The sequence below is a fragment of the Myotis davidii genome, unplaced genomic scaffold (assembly GCF_000327345.1).
Source record: "Myotis davidii unplaced genomic scaffold, ASM32734v1 scaffold963, whole genome shotgun sequence".
In the NCBI taxonomy this organism is placed as follows: domain Eukaryota; kingdom Metazoa; phylum Chordata; class Mammalia; order Chiroptera; family Vespertilionidae; genus Myotis; species Myotis davidii.
The window spans coordinates 1,011,600-1,018,211 of NW_006294116.1; the positions used below are offsets into that span (position 1 = coordinate 1,011,600).

Consider the following 6,612-nt stretch of genomic DNA (forward strand, 5'->3'; position numbering starts at 1 on the left):
GTGCTTGTTTTTGATATTAAGTTGTATGAGATCTTTATATATTTTGCATATTAACTTTTATCAGATGTATCATTTGAAAATATCTTCTCCCAATCAGTCAGCTGTCTTTTTGTTTTGTTGCTGGTTTTCTTTGCTGTGCAAAATCTTTTTAGTTTGAGGTAATCCCATTGTTTGTTTGTTTTCTTCTGTTTCCCTTGTTCAAGGATATATACCCAAGAAGATATTGCTAAGAGCAATGTCAATTTCCTGCCTCTGTTTTCTTCTATGAGTTTTATGGTTTCTGGTCTGACATTTAAGTTTTTAATCCCTTTTGAGTTTATTTTTGTATATGGTATAAGAAAGTGGTCCAGTTTTATTTTTTTTTTGCATGTACCTGTCTAGTTTTGCCAACACCACCCACTGAAGGAACTAACTTTACCCCACTGGATATATTTGCCTCCTTTGTCATAGATTAATTGAACATATAAGCAAGGATTCATCTCTGGGCTCTATTCTATTGCATTGATCTAACTACCTTTAAAAGTGAATCTGATGCCCTAACCAGTTTGGCTCAGTGGATAGAGCGCCGGCCTGCGGACTGAAGGGTCCTAGTTTCGATTCTGGTCAAGGATATGTGTCTTGGTTGCGGGCACATCTCCAGTGCGGGGGGGGGGGGGGGAGGGAGTGCAGGAGGCAGCTGATAGATGTTTCTAACTCTCTGTCCCTCTCCCTTACTCTCTGTAAAAAATCATAAAATATATTTAAAAAATAAAAGTGAACACGACATTTTTCTCCTGAAAAATTAAAATGAAGAACCAAATAAGTTAATTTCTATATGGTTTTCATTGTCAAGTTTACTATCAGTACGCATGAGGATTTAATGGATCATTCCTACATAGAAAACCTTTTCCTAAAGAAGTATTCTGGAATTAATAAATTTAGTAGCATTGAAAGCGGTCTATGAGATTTTTATAAATCTGGAGAATGAACATTTCTTAAGGGAGTTCCTAGAGATCTTTATTTATTTATTTATTTTAAGAAAGAAAATTCTGGGCTAAACAAAATTAGGCTGCTTCCCTCAGAACCTTTCATGTGTCTTATGAATATCTAAAGGTGGTGCAGTAAAAGTCCAATTTTACACTCATCCTTTCTTGGAACCACTTTTTCAGACTAGCCTCTGAAGGCACCAGTGCACATCAGAACAGACTTTGGGCAGTGATGGTTCGGGTAATTTCCAGAGTAAAGGGCTAGTGCTCCATCTCATCTGTTTAACTCCTAGAAAATTTCTCCTCTTTCAAACAGCTCTCAACAACTATATATTTAAGATAATGGTGCCAGTTTATAAGCATGACTTTATTAGAGTGAGATGGGATAAAAAAAATAAGATTTTTGTAATGAGATAACATTTTATTTTAATTTTCACCATTTATATACAAACACAACACACACCACAAAACAGTACAATTTCATAGTTAATATGTATAGGTCCATAGTTTCATGCTCACATATTTTTAAGTGTTACATATATTAGCAAGTTTCACAATACATCATTATTCTTAGACAGAATCATTAAAAGACACCTAAAAATCTTAAAATATATGATAGTAAGTCACAACTTCTCAACAAGAGCAACAACAAAAATAGTGAAGATTTAGGAATAAGTGGTAGTCACTTAGGTGTTTTTAATTTGTTTTAACATTTTTCATTTGAAGCCACAATATCCACACAGCACACAGGGACCTGCTACCATATATTCACTGAAGCACCGGAATGCTGAGTGGGGGGCAGGTACAGATACTTCAATCACTGCTGATGGAAGAATCCAAAATACGCTGTAAAAACTTTGGGAAAATGACCGGGCATGTTGGAACTGAGCACTTGTACAGGGTGGAACATCTGTCAGCAGATCTTGAGAAACTGGGAGCAAAGAGATTTCTTAGGCTTCAGGCTCGTAGTCTTGATAACCTCCCTAATATTAGGAGAATCAGAAAAACAACATGCGGAGTTAGTGTAAGTGATCAGTAATCAAGGATTTAGGGTGAATAAGATAGGATATGGCTTGCCACTTTGAATAAAGGTCATACTCATTAACAGTTCCGGAACTATTCTGCTACACACAATATTGTTGATAGTTTTGTCTTCATGTCAAATATAAAAGTGAATCATGCTGGTGGTCAGGGTAGCTGAGCTCTACTTGTACATATGCCACTGAATGATCATATAATCTCATCCTGCAGGACAAATTGGTTGCTCTGTCTGGCTCTCAGTTTCTCAAACTGTAAAAATCAAATCAAGTGGCCTATAATGCTTATTTCAGTGCTAAGATGCTCTAATTCTTAGAAGGAGACTAAGATGTTTAAAGGCAAGTTATGTTTTCTCTCCTTTTACTCTCCCATTTGAAATTTCATCTTCATTTATGGCTTCAATTATTATTTTTTAAATATTTTATTGATTTTTTACAGAGAGAGAGGGAGAGGGAGAGGGACAGAGAGTTAGAAACATCGATGAGAGAGATACATCGATTCAGCTGCCTCCTGCACACTCCCCACTGGGGATGTGCCCACAACCAAGGTACATGCCCTTGACTAGAATCGAACCTGAGATCCTTCAGTCTTCACAGACCGACGCTCTATCCACTGAGCCAAACCGGTCAGGGCCATGGCTTCAATTATTACTCCTGTTCCCCCAAACCCAGCCCAGCCATACAGTATATGGATACATCCACAATAAAAATATTAATGGCCTTAACTAAAGTGATCAGATTAGTCCTTCTAAAGAACAATTTGATATCAGGATTCTGCTCAAAATCAAACAAACATACCTTTAACATCTCAAGCTGCTTTCTGAATAAAGCACACATGTAAATCAAAAGGTTGTTCTAGCACTCTACAATTTGTCTTTGACCCATTGCTGAAGCTGTTATCTGTCACTATTCTCTCTGCTCCCTAAGCTTGACTCATGTGTAATTACTCACTGTTCCTCTGACACATCTTTATGCATTCTCAGATATGCATGCCTTCACTTCTGATGTCCCCTTGTGTTAGAATGTCCTTTCTTCATTTTGGCCTATCATATCTCCCATCAACAACATCGCCTCTATAAAACCTCTCCCCATTGATCTAAACAGACCCATTAAACTATTAGACATTTTTGCTCCTGTGATACCTGGTGCATAGAAGACAGTCAATAATGTTTGTTAAAATAATCATGACAAGTAAATGAAGGAATGAATTTGTATTTGTTTTTAGCAAACCGACAGGAGTGCCTACTTCTGGATCCTGGTGCTTTCAATTACTCTGATTTGTATTTTCTGTAGTGTTCAGCATTGTGCCACGCATAAAAGTCCCCACAATATTGGTGAAATCTAATTAGAGAAAGAAGCAATTGAATCTCAATTTCTATAAATGGGATTACTATCAATATGCCTTCTAATGATGCCGTGAAGAATAATGTATAATCTAACTACAATTCCCGTGAACTCAATGTTTAGTAAAACAATAACACATTTTCTTTTTCCATGACACCTGGTTTCGGAATCAGTGTAACACTGTCCTCATAGAATTAGTTGGAACATAAAATGGAAGAGGATTTAATTAGTATTGATTGTAATTAATTGGTGCTGCTGTAATTATTCTTTAAATGTTCAGCAGAATTCACCAGTGAAGGCATCTGGTCCCGGGATTTTCTTTGTGGGCAGGTTTTTAACAATAATTCAGCCTCTTTACCTTGTTATACATCTTTTCAGATTTTCTGTGTTCTTTTGAGCAGTTTCATTCATTGCCGGGAGCCGGTCCATCCTTGCTGTTTCAAGGGACCTGGCATATATGGCATACTGTTCTTAATATGTTTGTTCACCTTCTTGGCACTATGTGTTTTAACCAAGGTCACCTCTCTGAGAAAGGCTGTTTCCCCAGGTAGGGATTTTTCCCTGAAGTTAGGGAGGGAATAAAACCCCCTAACTAAGTGCCAGGCGGGTAGTTACTCACTGTAACTGGGTAGTTAATCACTTTAACTATGAACAATCACGCTTAAGCAACATAATCTTTACTCCCTGGAATGGAGATAAGAAATGCCCTAACCTTTGGAATAGAAATTGATAGGATTGAAATCAACTGGTATAAATACAGATGTAACAAGACAACAGGACACAGAACCTAGAGACAGAACCTAGTGAGAGAACCGAACACAGAACTTGGCTAGAAGACCTAGACAGAACTTGGCTGGAGATGCTGGCTACAGAACCTGGCTGAAGAACCTAGCAAGAGAACGTGGCTAGAGAACCTGGACAGAACCTGGCGACTGAACCTGGCTGGAGAACCTAGCAAGAGAACATGGACACAGAACCTGGCTGGAGATCCTAACCAGAACTTCGCTGGAGATCCTGACCAGAGCTTGGCTAGAGATCCTGGCTAGGCTGATGATCACCTGAACGCTGCATCCATGTCATTCTGTCTTCGCCAACTCCGTCCACACCTTTGGGGACCCCTGGACCTGCTGGGGTTGGACCCCAGCAATTCATCTACAAGTATTTTTAAAATTTCCCTTGTGATGGACTTTCTATTAAAGAAACTTTCATTTTCAAATTAAAATAAAATTACTAAGTTATGCTATTTAATATGCTACACTAAATTATACCAGTTGTTGCAAATCATTCATTTATCATCTTTCTACTGTATTACTTTTTGGTAAACTCTTTTACTAAGCCAACACCCCACTGGGACTGTATGACAAACAATTGCTTTCTTTTGGCCTTTAGTTCATTTCTCTAGCTTTCCATTTTGAATTTTTATTTTAGAATGTAAGGCTTCTAATAAAATAATTCTCTAATGCAAGTTGGCAAACTTTTTCTGTAAAGGGCCAGCTAGTAGATATTTTAGTGTGTGAGCCACATATGGCTTCCGTTGCTGCTGCTACTTTTATTTTTTAACTACCCTTCACAAATGTGAAAACCATTTTTAGCTTGCAAGTTGTCCTCATAAAACATATCCTGGATTTGGCCGACTTGTTCATCGAGACTAGAGAGTAAGTTGTTCTCACCAAGGAGAAATGTAAGGGAAATCTGAGAGTGACAGATTTTGATAGTGCTTATTATAAAGACCTAACTAAAACTCCTAAGTGATACTTTTGGCGTTTTATGTATATAAACTTTTACCTCAGAAGGCATTTCATAAGTCTCGTCAGGCTCTCCGGGCACATCTTCCAGAATGCCTTCCTGTGGAGCTCCTTCTTCACTCTAATGTTTAAATGGAAGCACAAAAAGAATAAAATGAGGTACCATTCTCTGGTTTTTAAAGTCACAAACATTTTGAAAACATCCTATATATAATACTGGCAGGGATGTCACAACAATGGCACTACTTAACATTACTGCTGGCATCTTCATCTATACAACGCTGTTGGAAACACATTGTGGCAACATGTACTACTTACCCTAAGCATCAACAACTTTCTTGCCTAAGTAATTCACTGTCCAGGAAATAGCCCCAAAATATTTTTCACAGAATCAGTGACAACAGTAAAACATTGTTAATCTAAATGTTCAATGGATGAAGAAGAGCTAAGAAAATTATTATTCAACTACTCAATAGATAACTATGAAGACATATATTAATGTGACATGAGAATTATATAACAAAATAAAAATGTACTTATGATAAAATGTTTGACAAGATATCAAGTATTATATGCATTGTGAATACAATTGTGTAGAATTCAGATGCAAAGGTAAAATCAATTGAAAGAAAAGAGTATTTTTTAAAAATAAGTTTTAAGTTATAACCACTATGTAAAAGCATATATTTTTGTAATTTATTTTTAAATTATGGCAAATAATACTTTTCTGAAATTTCACAATTTAAACTACATATATATTTGGAGGGAAAAAATCAAATAAGTAGACAATTTTCCAGGTCTCTCCCTTAGAAATAGGATACTATAAAACTCAACCTGAAATGGTCATGGTTTTACCAGTGTTGTTCATTAAACACCATTATTTATTTATTTTTTTTGCTTTGCATTTATTCCAGCAAAAGCAGTTATGAAAAGATAAAGTTCATTGCAAATTACAAAGCAGAGAAGCAAGGTGAGCCTAAATGGACTTACTCGAAGAGTTCAAGTAGCCTCTCAACCAATGTAGCATATGTTTAAAATATGCCTGATGTAAATAATATCTCCTCATGTCTTCCTGGTAGAAGTGACAGGAAGAAGAAGAAGATAATGGCTGCCATTGACCATCAGATAAGGTCAAACTAAAGCTAATACCTACATTAGCTGGGCAGAGAAGTTTAAAGGTCACCTTCCCCTGTCCACCTTTCTTATTAAAAACCAAAAAGAGCTAGATTAGTACTTTGTGTAACAAAATTGCTTTTGTTCAATTGCATGACTTTTATTATACATTTAATGTAACTCACGATGGAGATAAAATTGCTTCCCCAAACCACCTTTTTATCCAACACCTACAATTATTTGTGGTCCTTGTTAAAGATGTATCCTAGGGTCCAGTGAATGTGTGATATGTTCCTTGGAAATCACTACCCAGTATTACCATATGTTTGTAAACTCTGTGGCATCATTTGGTACAGAAAATAGCAATGTACTTGCTGTCAGTATGAATAGGTCAGAAACAAATTTTTT

General features: G+C 36.5%; 1 long non-coding RNA gene across 1 annotated transcript; it reads right to left on the bottom strand.

Annotated features, from left to right (window-relative positions):
• Positions 1 to 1,371: 1,371 nt before the first annotated feature.
• On the bottom strand, positions 1,372 to 5,621 carry LOC107183839. Its single transcript, XR_001514638.1, has 2 exons — positions 5,132 to 5,621; positions 1,372 to 1,948 (listed from the first exon to the last, which is right to left on the bottom strand). It is a non-coding gene; the product is annotated as an uncharacterized LOC107183839 (long non-coding RNA).
• Positions 5,622 to 6,612: the final 991 nt, after the last annotated feature.